Here is a 19,063-nt window from a genome sequence, read left to right on the forward strand (position 1 = left end):
TCCCTTATTCCATATCACCCATATCATTCATACTGATTCTGCTTCTCCGATCCAACCACTAGTAGCAGTCTTTTTTCCAACCATATTTTACATCATTTGTATATTTACTGTATTATGATTTGTATGCTGTTTTACTTAAAGATGCACCATTTTCCCTTGTTATTAAAACTCTTCATAAACATTTTGTTAATAGCTGCTTAATGTCACATTTTATGGCTAAATCATGACTTTGTCTAACTATTCCCCTACTGTTTAATACTAAGTTGAATCCAACTATTGCAATTACAATAAATCTATGATAAATATAAATCTCTTTCCACATTTCTGATTATTTCCTTAGTATAGATTCCTACATGTGAAAACTCTACGCCAAAGAAACAATTTAAGACTTTATACATATTGCCAAATTGCTTTCCAGAGAGAATATTCCTATTTATACTTCCAAATAAATGTGCGTTTCAAGCACTGATTATCCTTTTCTCATCTTTGTTGGCGTGAGGTTAGAAGTTACATATGCTATAAATGATAAAAATAGCTAATGTTTATTGAGTACTTACTACATTTCTGGCTAACTACTTAATATGCATTATTTCTTTCAATCCTCACAACAGTATCCACTATCTTTCCATAAATATAGAAAACTGAGGCTTAGATCAATAGCATAAAGTGCTTATAACCGTGCCTAGAATATAGCAAGCCCTTTAAAAGTATTCACCCCTTCAAGTAACTTGCTCAATGACACTTACCTCTTAAATAATGGAGCTAGGATTCAAATACAGGTGTATGTCATGAAATCCCAGCCCTTTCAGACCATCTGATTACTGTATAAATTTGTACCTATTTAACTATGTGTTAGATTGAAATTTTTAGTATGTCTATTCATAATGAAATTTTAAGGCTAAATATTTGAAAACTTCTTTCAAGGAAAACTAAGAAAGGTAAACAAATGTATATAAATGATAGTTTATATATTCAAATCAGCTTTCACTCCAATCTTATTTTTATTATTCATGGATCTCTGAACCAGACTGAGTGATAAATATGGTTTAGCCCTAAGATTTCTCCGTAACATCAGAATTAAGTTGCAAAAATAAATTAACTTTTAAAGTAAATTATATATTCTCACCTTTCTTCAAGCTTAAAGAAAATGAAATATTCTATCTATTTTATAATGGCCAAGTATATGTAATATGATACCAGGAATGTAATAGTATAAGTAGATAATCATTCAACACTATACTAAAAGGACATACCATATTATTAATATTCAGAATAATCATACATCATAGAGATCAAAATTCTTTAGTGTTCCTCTTCCCACTTTCTTATTTACCTATATAATCCAGCTCATAAAGGTAAAAAAGAAAGTAAATGACCATTAAAGCAATTAATGTTACACACAAAAATCAGTTGTGCTTCTATATACCAGCAATGAACAATCCAAAAATGAAACTAAGAAAATTCCATTTATACAGGTATCTGAAAGAATAAAATACCCAGGAACAAATTTAATAAGTGAAAGACTTATACAAAGAAAACTACAAAACATTGCTGAATGAAATCAAAGACCTAAATAAATGGAAAGATATCCCATGCATTTTAAGACTAAATATTTTGGGGGAGTTCCCTGGTGGCCTAGTGGTTAGGATTCCGTGCTCTCACTGCTGTGTCCTGGGTTCAATCCTCAGTCAAGGAACTGAGATCCCATAAGCCACACAGCGCAGCCAAAAAGAAAAAGAAAAAAAGAAAACTAAATATTGTTAAGATGGTAATACTACCCAAAGTAATCTACAGATTCAATACATTCCATATCAAAATTCCAATAGCCTTTTATGCAGCAATGGTGAAGTCAATCCTCAAATTCACATGGAATTGCAAGTGGTAGTCAACACAATTTTAAAAAAGAAGAACAAAGCTGGAGGACTCACACTTCCCAATTTCAAAATCTTACTATAAAGCTACAGTAATCAAAACAATGTGGTATGGGCATAAGGATAGACATATAAGCCAAAGGAATAGAATTGAGAGTCCAAAAATAAACCTATACTTCTATGGCCAACTGATTTTCAATAAAGGTACCAAAATCATTCAATGAGGAAATAATATTATACTTTCTTCAACAAGTGGTAATGGAACAACTGTGTACCACATGCAGAACAAAACTAAACTCACACTATATGCAAAAGTTAACTCAAAGTAGTTCAATGACCTAAATATAAGAGCTAAAATGATAAAACTCTTAGAAGAAAACATAGGAATAAATCCCCATGACCTTGGATTCCACAATGGATTCTTAGATATGATACCAAAAGCATGAGCAATGAAAATAAATAAATAAATTGAGCTTCTTCACAATTTAAAACTTTTATGCATCAATGGATATTATTAAGAAAGTGAAAAAACAACCAACAAAGTGGAAGAAAATATCTGCAAATCATACGTCTGATAAGGGTCTCGTATCCAGAATACATAAAAACACTTACAACTCAATAGTAAAAAGACAAACAACCCAACTTAAACATGGGCAAAAAATCTGAAGAGACATTTCTACAAAGAAGATATACAAATGGCCAAACCACCACATAAAAAGATGTTCAACATCATCAGTTATTAGGGAAATGCAAATCAAAACCACAGTGAGATATCACCTCATCTTCACAAGGATAGCAACAGAATTTTTTTTTTTTTTTTTTTTTTACTGGAAAAGAACAAGTGTTGGTGACAATGAAGAGAAACTGGAACCCTAGTACATTGCCGGTAGGAATGTAAAATGGTTCAGCCACTGTGGAAAACAGTTTGGTAAGTCCTCAAAAAGCTAAACATAGGATTACCATATGATCCAGCAATTCCACTCCTTATATATACCCAAAAGAAATGAAAACTGGGACGCAGAAAAACCCTTGTAAATGAATGTTCAGGGCAACAATATTCACAATAGCCAAAGAATGGAATGAACCCAAATGTCCTTCAACAGATGAATGGATAAAGTCTGGTGTATACATACAATAAAATTATTTAGCTGTAAAAAGGAAGAAGTATTCATACATATAATAATGTAGCTTGCAACAACACTGCAGAACCTTGAAAACATGCTAAGTGAAAGAAGCCAGATGCTAAAGGTCACATATTGTATGATTCCATTTATATGAGATTTCCAGAATAAGTGAGATATCCAGTAAATCCACAGAAACAGAAAGCAAATTAGTGCTGCCAGGGGCTGGTGGCAGCAGAGAATGGTGAATAGGTATGGGGTTTTAGTTTTGAGTGATAAAAATGTTTTGGAACTAGACAGAAGTGGTGGTTGCACAGCACTGTGATTTACTAAATGCCACCCAATTATTTACTTTAAAATTGTTAATTTTATGTTGTATGAATTTCACCTCAAAAAAATTTTAAGCAATTAATATTTATAATACATGTTATGTAAATGTATAAATTACAAGCACAGTTCTTCCTTTTTGAAGGTCAAACATGTAAATTACAAGCACATTAATTAGGCAAATAAACTACTCTTCATATTTAATGAGTTGTTTTACATCTAAGCAAAGTAGAAATTCAACTCCTACTCTCTTATGACATGATTTAGAAATATTCACCTATCATCAGGTGGGATTATTTCCCCTCATTGCCTCTAAAAGTTTAACTGGATATCTTGATCATTAGAAAATGAGCCTGAACTAGAGTCATATTCAATCAATTAAACTTTGACAAATTTCTAGCCCCTCAGAAATTATTCTAAATCATAATTCTTGTATCTGACTGGAAGCTCTCTCATTTCAATAAGCAGAATACCCTAAATTTTCATTGTCTTCTCAATTTACATTAATGTGGCTGTGAACATATAAATGTTTTAATGTTCAAATATTTCATGGTTACTGATACCCTAAAACCACAAAATTAACACTGTTCCTCAGACTTTGTATTTCAGAGTTAAAAGACAGATTTCCTCAAGCAGGACTACACAGTTGAAATAACTGGAAATAACATAAGTATCTTCCTCATGGATCGTTCTCTTAAAAGGAATGTAAAGGTAGATATAAAAATGCCTGATCAGGACTTCCCTGGCAGTGCAGTGGTTAAGAGTCCACCTGCCAATGGCAAGGACACGGGTTCGATCCCTGGTCCGGGAAGATCCCACATGCCGCAGAGCAACTAAGCCCGTGCGCCACCAACTACTGAGCCTGCGCGCCTAGAGCCTGAGGTCCGCAACAAAAGAAGCCACTGCAATGAGAAGCCCGTGCACCACAATGAAGAATAGCCCCCACTCGCCACAACCAGAGAAAGCCTGCGCGCAGCAACGAAGACCCAACGCAGGCAAAAAATAATTAATTAATTAATTATTTTTAAAAAGCCTGATCATGTTACTCCCTGCATAAAATTCCTTAACAGATTAAACAACTTTCAGAATAAAGTTCAAAACTAAATTGTGACTTAGCATAGAAAGTTCATAAACTGTCTCTGCCTATGTCTCCAGCTTTGTCCCTTGCCATTCCTCCTTAGTCTTTCTTCTCTAACCATTTGAACTTTCTTTTCTGTCAGCCTCTCATTATGTGCCTTCTCTGTGCCACCACGGTGTAACAAAACGTTTAACTTGTTCATCACTCCTTGAAGTTAGGGACCATACAGTTTCAGATTTGGAATACTTAGCACCTAGCACAATAATCAAAGGCTGTTGTAAAATTAAAGTATGAAAGTATGGACAACTGGTAAGAAACATTACTGGGGTCTAAAATACTGTGGCTTATTTTTCCTTCATAATGGCAAAAGGGGAAACTACATATTAGGTTATATTTTGCTTTATTTTTTGAAATTACAATGTAGTCTTATTAGTAAATAACATCAAATAGATAACATTAATTTTGTAGACATTTTTTAAACATCTAGTTTGTTAACTAAAAGCATAAATTTAGTCTGATTATTATTCAATGGAAGCTCATGATCAGTTCTGTTTTGTCTACATTAGTAAAGTGAAACTGCAATAGACATTTTGTAAGTCTTAAAAGACTTTTTTAACAGGAAAATTCCTCATTTGAGGTCGAGTTACTCATGCAAAGTCACACAGCTAATTATTGGGCAAGTTGGGGAACACCGAGATACCCAGATTCCCTTAATGGTGATGCTTTCCGCTACAATATAACCTTATTTCCACTTCAACCTCATAGGCAAGCCACGCACTGCAATTCATAGCACACTTCTCTTTCTTCCTACCCTCAATCTAGTGAGGACATGAGCCCTTAAGACTTGTTACATTTAACTGATTTCTTTATCTTTAAGATCTAGCCCTTGCCTTAACACAACTTTTTTCTCTCCATTATAAATATTTAATGAGTACCTACATTTGCTGAATATTAAATACATCTAAGTCATTTCATTGGGAAAAGGGGAAATGGGGAGACATACATGAGTCAGAATGATATAGTCCCTTCCTTTAAAATGCTCTACAAAATTAGTTACAATCTGGTATAGTACTCTTACTGTTATCTGTTTAGAATTATGATTTTATAAATACACAGTATAAGAAAAATCTAATTACTTTCCACTATTAAAATAAACCTTGGGCTTCCCTGGTGGCGCAGTGGTTAAGAATCCACCTGCCAATGCAGGGGACACAGGTTCGAGCCCTGGTCTGGGAAGATCCCATATGCCGTAGAGCAACTAAGCCCATGTGCTACAACGACTGAGCCTACGCTCTAGAACCCATGAGCCACAACCACTGAGCCCACATGCCACAACTACTGAAGCCCACGCGCCTAGAGTCCGTGCTCTGCAACAAGAGAAGCCACCACAATGAGAAGCTCACACACCACAATGAAGAGTAGCCCCCACTCGCTGCAACTAGAGAAAGACCACGCGCAGCAACGAAGACCCAACGCATCCAAAAATAAATAAATTTATTTTAAAATAAAATAAAATAAACCTTATTTCTCTCACTAGAAAATAAGCTCCATGAGGGCAAGGATTTTGTTTTTTGTTGTTGTTCACTAATGTAGTCTGCATGCCTAGAACAGTGCCTGACATAGAAAATACTTAATAAATATTTGTTGAGTGAAGAATGCTATAGAAAAATGTGTAAGTAGTAGAATCTAAGTAACATTTCCAACAATGGTGTGACAGATGACAGAATATGTAAACCTTCCTTGTCCTAATGCTTGTGCCTAATGTTCAATTTTTTATTTGATTGGTCAGTTACTCGGACCTTGCATTACAGGAAACTAAAAAGAGTTTGGAGATGGATAAATTACTATACTGCTAATTTAACATCATGCCCTACCCAACTGCACCAAACTCTAGAAAATCTGCCAAGAAAGGAAACCACAGGCCCTTCTCCTACTTAGACCTGAGCCCTTTCTCAAGTATAAAGGGCCTCTAGATGTTTCTCTTGCTTACAACACACCAGAACTGGTATCAGCATCATCATCATTTTACAGAATGAGGAAACAAGCCAGAGAATGGGGGGCACAAGGATTCAGTCATAGAATCTCTATTCTTCCTACCACACTATGCAGCCTTCTCCTCTCATCCTTTGAGGTTCTTCTCCCACAGTCTCAGCTATAAGTAAAATACAATCTATCTAGGTCGCCTCTTCACTGCTGCCCCATAACAAGCACACAGACTCTCTGATTTTAAAGGTTATCCTATTAATCAATTCAGGGTAACAAAGGGGATGACACAAATAAAAAATCTGGAGACGTTCCAACAATTCAACATTCAACATGTGTGTTTAAACGTCTGGCACTGTATAAAAATCACAGCGTCTTTCCAAGTTCTTAACGTGAGAATCCCCAGGCTACAATTTACTGACTCTCTTTTGAAATAATAAATGGGAGGTTTGCTAGGTTTCCAAAAATTTCCCTCCCCACTACCTTATTCCTCTCCTCCCAGGAATATGTTACAGGGAAAAATAGTGGATATAACCCTATCAAGTAAGAAATCTGCATTTCTGAGGACCTTCTGGAGTCACAACCTTCCTGTGAAACTTTGACCCACAGGGGGATGATTGCTTTAGATCATTTCCTCACCATGTGAGCAACTGGTCTCTTACCTTTTTATGGAATACACAGAGCTCCCAGCTTCCATCTTACATTTCCAAACACCTGAAAAAACCCTCTGCTCCAAAACCAAAGACTGTATCATAAATCCTTCTCCTAAATCCCCTTCCACCAACATCTGTTCTTCATCATAATATCCTCCCCAAAATAAGGCCCACACTTAGGTCGTTTCACAATGTCAATGTTAACATTTCTCAATTCTATACCCTTTACAACAATCCCACCATCGTTACTTCCTGCCTCAATCCACCTCAACTGTAATTAAACTCCACGACATTCCTACCTCCAGGCTTCCACTCCTTCACTGGACTTAGTTCCAGATTAATATCTATAAGGAGGGGTTCTTCTCAAGTTAGAATCATGTACACAATTCTTAACCTGGTTCCTTTAAGTATTCCCATAATCTGTATCCATCTACCTTTACCACCCTGTTCCTTAAACATACTATCTTGGCAAATGTCCTCTGCTTTCCTATTTCTAGACCTTTGCTTCAGCAGTGTCCTGAGGTTAAAATCTTCTCCCATCCTCCTCTAGTTGCTAACAAATTTTCCAAATGGCCACATCCTCAGTATGAAAGGAAAAAGGCTGAGGCATATGATTTATTGAACACATATTCTGTCTAGGGCTTTACAAAGTATCCTTATCCCCACAAAAATATAATGGCTTAATACTATATTTTTGAGGAAGGAGTTGAGGAAGCCAAGGGCCAAAGAAGCTTACCCAAGGTCATCCACATCAGCAAGAATCCAAAAGAACCCCACAGTATTCTGTATTTTTAAATAAAACATGATACAAGACAGGCTTTATAGTCAAGATGCCTAGGTTCAAATTCCAGTTGCTCCACTAACCACCTGTGTGAACTCAAAAAGTTATGTATTTTCGATGCCTTCATTTCCCCATCTATAAAAAGAGGATTACAAGACAATATTAAGTGCTTAGAATTGTTTGGCCTATAATAAACAATCAATGTTAGTTATTATGTCTGTTATTGTTATCTATGTACTATGATATGTAAACTGACAATACCAATTATGTTCTCATTGTTCCTAAATTAACTTTTCTGTAAAAGCATTATAAAAACTTCGCATTTTTTATATATGCTTAGTAAATATTTGCAGAATACATGAATTTTTAAACAATGATTATCCACCATGCTCTAATTAAAAGAAATGTCTATTAATTCTGTTTCTTCTTTTGAGAAAACTAACAATGCTGACTTTCTTCCTTTTTTTATGTCATGTGAAACTACTATGTGCAATGCCATATGGCAGTAGTATGTCAAACAGTACAAAATACTATTTTGATCTGAACTCATTTTGACTTCTGCTAAACATTCCCAGATTTATTTAAAATGTCCAAAATCATACTTTTTACTTAAACACCAACCGTTTTCAGGTCATACCAACATGAAGTAAGCATACCACGATATTTGACCAAGCCATTTCATTTCATACATCTTTATGGCAAAAACTATAAAACATAAAATGCCTTCCTATCCAATTTAGTTTGAAGAGATAAACCTATCATACCCTTAGTCCTGCCCTTACTTTGCTAAAATTAGTGTCTGAAAAACTTCTGATAGGGCTTCCCTGGTGGCGCAGTGGTTAAGAATCCACCTGCCAATGCAGGGGCGCGGGTTCCATCCCTGGTCCGGAAAGATCCCACATGCCGTGGGGCAACTAAGCCCACACGCCGCAACTACTGAGCCTGCGCTCTAGAGCCCACGAGCCACAACTACCGAGCCCACACGCCTAGAGCCCGTGCTCCACAACAAGAGAAGCCACCGCAATGAGAAGCCCAAGTACCACAACGAAGAATAGCCCCCGCTTGCTACAACTAGAGAAAGCCCGCGTGCAGCAACGAAGACCCAACGCAGCCAAAAATAAATAGATAAAATAAAATAAACAAAAAAACCTATCATTTAATACTTTGTTCACCCTTGGCAAACTCTTGATTAAAAAAGCAGGCAAGGGCTTCCCTGGTGGTGCAGTGGTTGAGAGTCCTCCTGCCGATGCAGGGGACACGGGTTTGTGCCCCGGTCCGGGAGGATCCCACGTGCCGCGGAGCGGCTGGGCCCGTGAGCCATGGCCGCTGAGCCTGCGCGTCCGGAGCCTGCGCTCCGAAACGGGAGAGGCCACAACAGTGAGAGGCCCGCGTACCGCAAAAAAAAAAAAAAAAAAAAAGCAGGCAAGATGGCAATCAAATATTTAAAAAAAAACAACTTCTGATAAATCTGTTATTCTGGGATGCAGAAAAATATCAAAGGAAGGGTGCTGAATGCTAATAACAGTTTAGACCCCTGCAAAGTGCGTGAGAGAAATGAGTTTTAAACAAGGATGAGAACTTACTCCAAATCCTTCAATATTAAACCCTGCAAATTAACATTTTTGGCCACATGATTTACTATTACACATGGAGACATGAAGCTGCTGGCTTCAAATAAAGGGAGAGGTAAAAATATATTATTAAGCCCGTTGTCATTCCTGACACAGAGAGAAATAACTGGGCTCCGAGCCAAACATTTCCAAAAATCAACAGCAACGAAAACAACTACTTTGAGGCTTAACTATGTAAACAGACATATTTTATTTCAATTAATTCTTACACTTCTTCCCTTATTTACAGATAATATCACAGAATTAGTAAGTGTCAGAGCTGAAGGGTGAACCCAGCCTGACTCCCAGGTTCAGGATCCAGTGTTTTGCCGTAATCCACAATAATATGATATACACTAACATCTTCCTCTTCACACTCATATATTCTTTTTAAAAACCTGAAACAAAAGCTTCATGAAATAATATTTACTCTTACTCCACAGGATATTCTCTGATATTTTTTTCTTTCTTTCTTTCTAATGTGAATGCCAATGCACTAAATTGATTCCCAAATCCCCATGGGCCCTGCATGACACTTCTTACCTCCTGTTTAAAGTTCTTTTAAACTGCTACCACAGTCCAGTTTTGCTACCCTGAAGTGGAGCTGATCTCCTCGACCTATTAAAATTTGTCCTTAAATAGATTAAATCCTTGAAAGCCCTTCCTTAAACCTTGAATTGATGTTTCTCTAACTAGAACTCTTCGGCGGCACACCCATCTTAGCGATTTATATTGTATCGAAAACTGCAGATGTTCTCCTTGGAGAACAACAGATCATTGTTGAAAGGAATGCATTAGTTTTCACTGTTCCTGCTGCATCACTCACAAGAGTTGACAAGTGTAGGGCAGCAACACTGGACCTGAGCAGCTGCCCACGGTGCTGAAACTGAAGATGAAACGATAGTTTTGGAGATATACTATTGCCAGATTAGGACAAAGTGGAGGAATTTACCAAAACGCTGGCAGAGAACACTCAGTGGCTGCCACCAAATACGCGTGAGTGCTTCTGGGATCGCTTGGCTTCGGTGTCGACCCACTCCCTCTCTGGGACAGAGTTCTTTTATCAGTGCGGGTCAACTCAATAAGGGAGAGCTTCCAGCTTTAAGGGGGCAGGGACGCGGTATCTGTCCCTAAGAGAGTCACGTCCCACCTTCTATCTAGCTTCCGGGGTGGGGGTGGGGGAAGGTTAGAAAGAAAGGAGGCGCCTGCCCTCTTTTTTCCAAAAACTAAAGAGTTCCCCCAACTAAAGTCGAGCGACTTCGCCCGGGGACGCTGCGGCAAGTACTGGACCAAGAGAAGCCCTCCGAACATCTTCCCAGGTTCCAGCCACCTCAAGAGGGGAATGTAAGAAGCAAAACGAATAACACAACAACTTCAGATACACACAAACTCATGGGGTGGGAATGCGAGGGGAACTCAGCCCTCCGAGAGCAGGGCTTTTTATTTTACCTTTTGCAAAAAAAAAAAAACCTAGTTTCTTCCGCGCCCAGCCTGGGGAGAAGCAGCCAAGAGCTCAGCGGCGGAGCCGCCTCGGAGCTCCAGGGCCGGAGAGGGGGTGTGTTCTCTCGGCCAGGCCCCACGGGGAACAACCCGCCGCCCGGCCGCCGCGACGCGGAAGAGGTTCTTACCTGGAAGCCTGACCGCGCAACACAAATAGGCTCGCCAGCCGCGTCGCTGCGGGAGAAATCCCTACCGCGACTTCATGATTGAATCTCCGCACCGACCCCCACTGCCTGGAGTCGGAGCACAGATGACAACACCTAGGCGAGGCGGAAGTCCCGCCCCGCGCGCCTCATTGGCCCGCACCCGAAGGTAGAGGAAAGCCATTGGGCCACAGAGCTGCCCGCTAAGGCTCCTTCCCAGTCTCACGCCGGGTCTAGCTGCTTGCTCAGGTCCAGCTCGGAGAGATGCCCAGTCCACGGAGTCGCGTTCTTGGCCTCGTGACCGGTCCTCTCTGGAAGGGCAGGGCAGGGTGGGGCGGGCTTCTGGAGCGAGGCTAAAGGATCTGCTTTTGGCGGGGAAAGGGGTATGATGGCTGAGGGGATTGGCTGTGGAATACTGCCGCCTGCCGTGTGCCCCACAGGAATGGAGGCCGTGGGGTCAGAAGGGGATCGGACCGAGAGGCCAGACCTAGCTGGCCTAGCCCGTTCTGGCTGTTGGGCCGAAGCATCCCGAGGCCCAGCTGGCGGGCTACCCCTCGGCGGGCCAGGCTTTGGCGTCGTCGCGCCTCTTTCCTGCACCGCACTCACCCGACCCGCAGAAGAGGTGAGGACGAGGCCTCATCCCTTCTGCACTGTGTCCAGGCGGAGATCGAGATGGATGGGGCCAAGGCCAACGCCTTAAAGTCCGAGTCACGTTGTTAGAGGTCCGAGCAGCCCGAGCGCTGAACACTAGTCCCCCGACGCCTGAGTGGGAGCCGTGCTGACGTCAGCACTCTGGGCCTGACACGCGCGCGCCATCCCCTAGACTCAGCAAAAGTCAAACCGTGTGATTAAACCCTAGGTCAGCCTTTTAAAACCCTTGCCTCCTTTAATAAACCAAAAAGATTTCGTTCCCTACCGCCTTTCTGGTAAGACCTCCGCACCCCAGGTATTCCAATTTCAAACCAAGCTACTTTTAAACTTAAATTACCCGGACTGGAACATCCATACTGATTAACCAGTTACCAACTAGAAATTTTAAAGAGGTAATGTGGCTTACTGCAAAGATTACAAAGAGTTATGAACTAGAATGTCAGGAAACCTAGATTCTGGCCCTGCTTCTGCTTTAAAATAAGGCGCCTTTAAGAGCCCATTACAGGCTTCACATCCTTCAACCTCATCTTTTAGACAAAGGAGGAGCGACAGGAAGCTAACACTTAGAACACCTGTAGAATACCCTTGGCTGTAACTTGTAACCTTGACTGATCTGGGGAGACCTGAGGAATAGGAAGAAGACTCCCTATTGTGTATCTTTTTGTGCCTCTAGAATTTTAAACCTTTTGAATATTACCTACTCAAAATTTAAATACAAAAAAACTTTAAATCAAATTTACACTAAAATAAGTAAAGGCCATCAAAGGTACTTTCCTATTCTGTGTATCCTTTGCCTATATACTCTATATATCCTTAGACTTCCATCAGTTGTAAAGATAGTCAATACTTAATACAGTCCTGCCTTTAAGAAAGTCATAAGTAAAAATCAGAATTGGGAATATTACTATGAAGGCTAGTGTAAGCATAGTTAGAATATCTCTATAAGCATTTCTTCATTAAATTATCTGAAATTGGCTTTATATTAAATCAGTTTTCTTGCATGACATTGAAAAAAGTAAAAAATAACGTCCCCATTTTACAGGTTAAAAAAAAAAGTTTTGTTCATTCCTTAAATAAAGACATGTTGAGTACGGAACATTTTTATCTGACTTTATTCTGCTCTTCAGATCACAATAGGTATAGTTCTTTCAGTTACAAACAAGGTAATGTGTTATTTGTACTGCATTTAGGCAGCAGAATTGTGCTACACCCTGCAGAAGCATTTATTCTCCCCACTGTGATGAATGAAGTCAAACCGAAAGAAAACAGATTGGGAAAATGTACTAATTTTTAAAAAATAGGTTAGACAGTAAGGTTGATAGACATCTTAATTATGGTTTTCAAGAGCATGAAGGGTTAATATGGCACATGATACTAATAGCCACTAATTATCTCCTTGGAAAGACAAAAGAAAATTAGGACTTTGTGTCTGACGGTTTTTTATTTTTTATATCCTCCTAAAAGTACAAATAGCATGTAAAATTGTAGAATTTCCTACCTCCAATATATTGTAAGACAGCAACAACAACTAAAAAGACAAGACACCCAATTACCTAATTGTCTAAAATGGTTTAGAAGTAGTTTTCCCTGAATAATGAAAAGAATGCAGGCAGTTTCTTTAATCACTGAGATCAACTAGAGACATTAAAATTACACTAGGCATTATTTTATTTAGAATCAGAAAAAAGTAATTTTAGATAAAAAGATACTTTCATTTTGAAAAGAAAAAAATAAAATTATTACTGTGATAAAAGAAGAAATAGAATCCATAAAGAATCCATAGGAATCCATATATGTATGGAATACACACATTTGAAAAAGTACTAAACAGAACTTCTAAAAATTGTCTCAGGGAATTTTTGGCCGAAGATTAGAAAGTCTCCCATTTCTTTACCAAATTCTAAGCTAATGAATAAATTCATCTTTTAAGAAAGTAAGTGAAAAGTTCAGAACACACAAAAAACGGTATCAAAAGGATTTTTCAACAAAGTTTAAGGAATTGAGAAAGGTCAGACCAAAAAAAAAAAACAAAAGAAGTTCTGTTTAAGTCTAAATGCCTTAAAAAATGACCTGGTCATTGTTTCCCTTGAGATGAGTTGCTTCCTGGTCTTATATATAAAATGACTGACATACAATTTCAACTTTTCCTTTCTTATTTGGTTCACTGAGAAGCAGTCTCACTCTATTTGCTGACAAAGTTATTACAAAATAAGCATGCAAAAATTCAGATGACATAATGTAATATAAAGATGTAAGAACTCAGAAATGTGGATCAAGACAGTCATTTTGGGAAACAATTTGGCATTATCTGAAAAGGCTGGAAAATAACATTTTCTATGACATAGCCATTCCCATCCAGGAAAATACCCTAAAGAAACAAAAAATAAATTCATAACTAGGTACATTGTAGTGAAATTTAAAGAAGATCAAAGAAAAACAGAAGTTCTTAAATAAACAAAGAAAAATAAAATACAAAGGAATGGCAGCTGACTTCTCAATAGCCACAAAAGAAACTAGGAGTCAATGAAATATCTTCAAATACTAAAATAAAATAATTGCAATTGTCAACCTAGAAGTTGTGCCAAGTTAAGCTACCATTTAAAAGTGAAGGCAAAATGAAGACATTTTCAGAGGAAAAACAGCATTTATTCCTAAGACACTTTTATTGAAAGAACTTCTAAAGGATGTCTTCAACAAGTTGAAAACTAAACCCAGGAATAAGGGGTGAGATGCAAGAAAGGATGGAGAGCAAAGAAGTTGAATATAATTTTCAAACAAGTATATGTAAAAAGGGGAATGAAGAAAACATAATTATTCAATAGAAGACAGGGGAGTAGGGGTGGGAAAGGAGCAAATTAAAGGTATTGTAAATGGCAAATACAAAATGAGATAAAGGAAATAAATCATCAATAATCTCTAAAAGAGGTAAATGGGGTAAACTTGCCAATTAAAAGATTGTCCGTTGTATTCTTTTTAATAAGACAAAATATAAAAACTTAAAGGACACCAAAAAGTGATAGTAAAATGAGGGGGAAAGATATGCAAAGGGAATAACAACCAAAAGAAAGCTAGTGTAGCTGTATTACTATGGGGGGTGGGGAACAGACCTAAAGTCAAAAGCACTGTTAATCAGGATAAATAGAACTATAAAAGAATGATAAGTGGAAAAATTTGCAAAGAAGTTATAACCATCTTGAACCAGTATGCATCTAGAAACATAGCCTCAAAATATTTAAAGCAAGAATTGACTAGCTTACAAAGAAAAGTTGGCAAATCACAATCAAAGTAGAATTTTATACACCATTTTAAGTACCTAATAAATCCAGCAGACAAAACATTAGTAAGAATATAGAATATTTAGACAACACACAGAACAGGTAGAGAACCCTGTAAATATTCTTTTCAAGCACATATGGAATCTTTCCCAAAATAGCAGCATATTATGCTATAATGCAAATCTCAACAAATGTAAAAGAATACATGGCATACAGCCCATGTTATACGACCAAAATATAATATTAGATATCAACTATTGATAGAGTATTTTTTAAAATTCTAAGAAAATACTATGAACAACTTTAAATAATAAATATGAAAAAATACCCCCAAAAAATACCAAATAAACAATTTCCTAGGAAAAAAGTTTTAATTTACCTAAACACCCGAGAAGATATAAGAAACCTAAGCAGGCTAGGGAAATTGAAATAGCACTCCAAAAAAAAAAAAAAAAAAAAAAACTACTACAGGACTTCCCTGGTGGCGCAGTGGTTAAGAATCTGCCTGCCAATGTAGGGGACACGGGTTCGAGCCCTGGTGTGCGAAGATCCCACATGCTGTGAAGCAACTAAGCTCGTGCGCCACAACTACTGAGCTTGTGCTCTAGAGCCCATGAGCCACAACTACAGAATCCTGCGCGCCTAGAGCCCGTGCTCCGCAGCAAGAGAAGCCACCGCAACGAGTAGCCCCCGCTCTCTGCAACTAGAGAAAGCCCACACGCAGCAACAAAGACCCAACGCAGCCCAAAATAAATAAATAAATTTATTTTTTTTTTAATCTACAACCCTTCCCTCAAAAAATCAACTCCAGAACGTTTTAAAGGTAAGTTCACCATACCTTCAAGGAATAGATAATAAAAGTTTTACAAACCATTTCATAGAATAAAAAGTGAAAACTATTCAACTAATTCCATGAGGGCAGTATACTCTTGATACTAAAACTGAACAAAGACAATACAGGTAAGAAAAATCATAGGCCAATCTCACTTTGAATGAATACGCAAAAATCCCAAATAAAACATTGGTAAACTAAAACTAGCAAAGCTTTAAAAAACAAACAAAAGGGCTTCCCTGGTGGTGCAGTGGTTGGGAGTCCGCCTGCCGATGCAGGGGACGCGGGTTCGTGCCCCGGTCCGGGAGGATCCCACATGCCACGGAGCGCCTGGGCCTGTGAGCCGTGGCCGCTGAGCCTGCACGTCCGGAGCCTGTGCTCCGCAGCGGGAGAGGCCGCGACAGTGAGAGGCCCGCGTACCGCAAAAAATAAATAAATAAATAAATAAATAATAAAAAACAAACAAAAAAACTATGACCAAACAATGTTGAATTTAAGATATTATAAAATTTATTAATATGATTCACCATATTAATATATTTAAACTAAAAGCTTATCTTAATATATGCAGAAAAATCATTTGAGAATTAAAGGAGGGACCTATATTATACATATTGTCAAAGAAACCTTTCTGAAAAGCTGACATAAGTTGAGACTTAAAGAAGAAGGCTTCCTAGGTTGTGAGCCACAGGAACCAACTCTAGTCAATTTAGGTTAAAAAAGGCAATTTACTTGAAGAATATGATGATACTCTCAGCATTAAAAGGATGCCAGTAGTACAGTCTTGTAAAGATCAATAATCGGTGGCTCTTATTGTCCCACAGAATCAGTATTCTCATCCTGGCAGTACTACTCTGGCCATTTTCATCACTCTGTTCACAGTTCAAATTCCAGGGAGGGAGTCTTCCACTGGCTTATCTTCTGACACATGTTCATCCCTTGATGCCTTAATTAACTGTTTCATCAGATCACACACCAAGGGAGAGAAGTAAGGAAATCAGGATGACATCATCAAAAGAAGATAGAATAAATGCTAGTAAGGGCACCCAGAATGAACTGAAAAGCATGTTCAAAGGCCCTGAGACCATAACAAGTCTAGCATAATTGAGGATAAGGAAACCAGTGGGGCTGGAATGTAGTGAGGGAAGGGAAGGGAAGGTTGGTAAGAGATGAGGTTTAATTGGGCATTACTATTCAAGGTGTGGTCCTTGACTAGCCAGACCAGCCTCATCTGGGAGCTTGTTAGAAATCTCTATTCTCAGCCCAAGCAGAGAATCAGATTTTCTGGGAGTCAGGCCTAGGAGTCTGCATTTTAACTCCAAGTGATTCTTAAAAATGCATAAGTTTGAGAATCACAGATGTAGAGGTTTGTAGAGCATAGTAAAGGTTCCAGTTCTTTTGCTGTTGTTTTGCTTGTTTGTTTGTTTGTGGCCACACCACATGGCTTGTGGGATCCTAGTTCCCCAACCAGGGATTGAACCCAGGCCCACGGCAGTGAAAGCGCCGAGTCCTAAACACTGCACCACCAGAGAATTCCCGAAAGGTTCTAGTTCTATCTAGTTCTATCCAATTAGGAATTTCAAGCCGGGAACGACATTATCTAATTTGCACTTTAAGAGAACCATCCTGCAATTACGTAGGAAAGACTGAAGAAAGACATGAGTGAAAACAAGAAAGCCAGTCAGGAGATTGTTGCAATAATCCAAGAAGAAAATAATGGCCAAGACCAAAGCCATGGCAGTAGGGATGGAAAGAAATGGTCAGAATGAAGATATATTTTGGAGTTCAAATAATGAGGATTTGATGATGCATGTGAAGGATGAGGGAAAAAGGAAGAACGATGACTGCCAGATTTCTGGTTTGAGCAGCTGGGTGACTGGTGGTATCATTTATGACGCAGAGAAAACTGGGTGATGAAGAAAGAGAAAAATTTGGAGAGGGAAAAGCACAAGTTCATTTTTGTATATTTTATGATTGAGATATCTAAATGGAGATGCCCAGGAGGCATCTGGATATAAAGAGGAGTGGTTATAACACAAGATATAAATTTAGGAATCTTTATTGTAAAAGTAGCATTAAATACACAGGAATGTATGAGATCACTTACAAGCAGCCTCCTTTGTAGTATGTTAATTAAACAACTAAACTAATATTTAGAGCTAGCATTTAGCGTAAATCAAGCAGGTGGCCATCTACATATTATGTTCTGAGGAATCCTTAGCTCCTGCCCCCCAGTTTTTTCCACATGGAACCCTTACAATGGTATCTTAAATTCCCACACTAATTATTTTCCTTAGATTCAAAAAGAAGGGCAGATATTAGAGATTTAATTGTCAGCCACTGACACCTCATATTTCATAAATTCTCCCCTCCCCTGCCACTCTCTTGAAAATTGCAAGATCAAATACATTTTTCAGGCAGAGAAGGAAACTCTCCAGAATGGAAAATACAACAGAAAAGATGAGAACCCAGAAGATCTGAGAGGGCACTGTCCTAATCTGTGGGGCTTGAATGAAAATGTAAAAGTTTTCTCCACAATTTAGACACAATACAGGAGAAAAAACAACAGCATGTGCTAGCAGAAGGGAAGAGACAAGCATGATACGTCTGATTTTACTAAATGGGGCAGTGGTTAAAGTTAGAATTTAATTTAAAAGATCCGTGTTCATATAAAACATTCCAACCAACACAATGGTACTTAAACCGTACTTTAATTAGCCTACTGTTTGTTCTGTTTCAGTTAAGTTGACAATAAGCTGTGTTTTATAACTGCTATTTCCCCCACTATTGCTTGTTTTCCTAACTGTAGATTTCTTTTCTGTTCACTGCGTGTTATTTCCTGTTTCATGCATGAATTTATTCCAGCCATCAATCGCACAATTTCACTTCCTTGAAAAAGGCTTCGCATCTGGTGACGAGCTCTATAGTCTGGAAAGTCTCCCGGCTTCCATCCTGATTATGGTAAAGTCTTATCTATCTTGGCAACTTAATGAAATGCCTCTGCCACTAGTTTGTTCATTTCCAAAAATAAAGATGTGGGGAAACTGCTGAATTACACTTGCATGTGTTCAGATTATAAAATTAAAGCACTAGGTTTTTCAGATGGTAATAATAGCCAGTTAATGGAAAAAAAGACAGACATTGTATGAGAATTGCTAGAATTGATTGCTATTTTTAGACTTTCCCATTTTTACTTACAGTCTTCCTTCTCTCTCTTACCTCTCTGCTACTTCATAAT

General features: G+C 38.3%; 1 protein-coding gene across 2 annotated transcripts in view; it reads right to left on the minus strand.

The window, feature by feature from the left end:
- RNF13 (ring finger protein 13) overlaps positions 1 to 19,063 on the minus strand; it is a 214,792-nt gene that overhangs the window by 137,028 nt on the left and 58,701 nt on the right. Inside the window, exon 1 of one of the 2 annotated variants that reach the window (XM_060099539.1) lies at positions 11,053 to 11,181. The exons of the other annotated variant lie outside the window; for it this stretch is intronic. The gene's annotated coding sequence lies outside the window, so the exon portion shown is untranslated. Of the gene's footprint in view, positions 1 to 11,052; positions 11,182 to 19,063 lie in introns of those variants that run through there. 2 annotated transcript variants of the gene reach the window in all.

Source organism: Mesoplodon densirostris, chromosome 5 (genome assembly GCF_025265405.1).
Source record: "Mesoplodon densirostris isolate mMesDen1 chromosome 5, mMesDen1 primary haplotype, whole genome shotgun sequence".
NCBI lineage: Eukaryota > Metazoa > Chordata > Mammalia > Artiodactyla > Ziphiidae > Mesoplodon > Mesoplodon densirostris.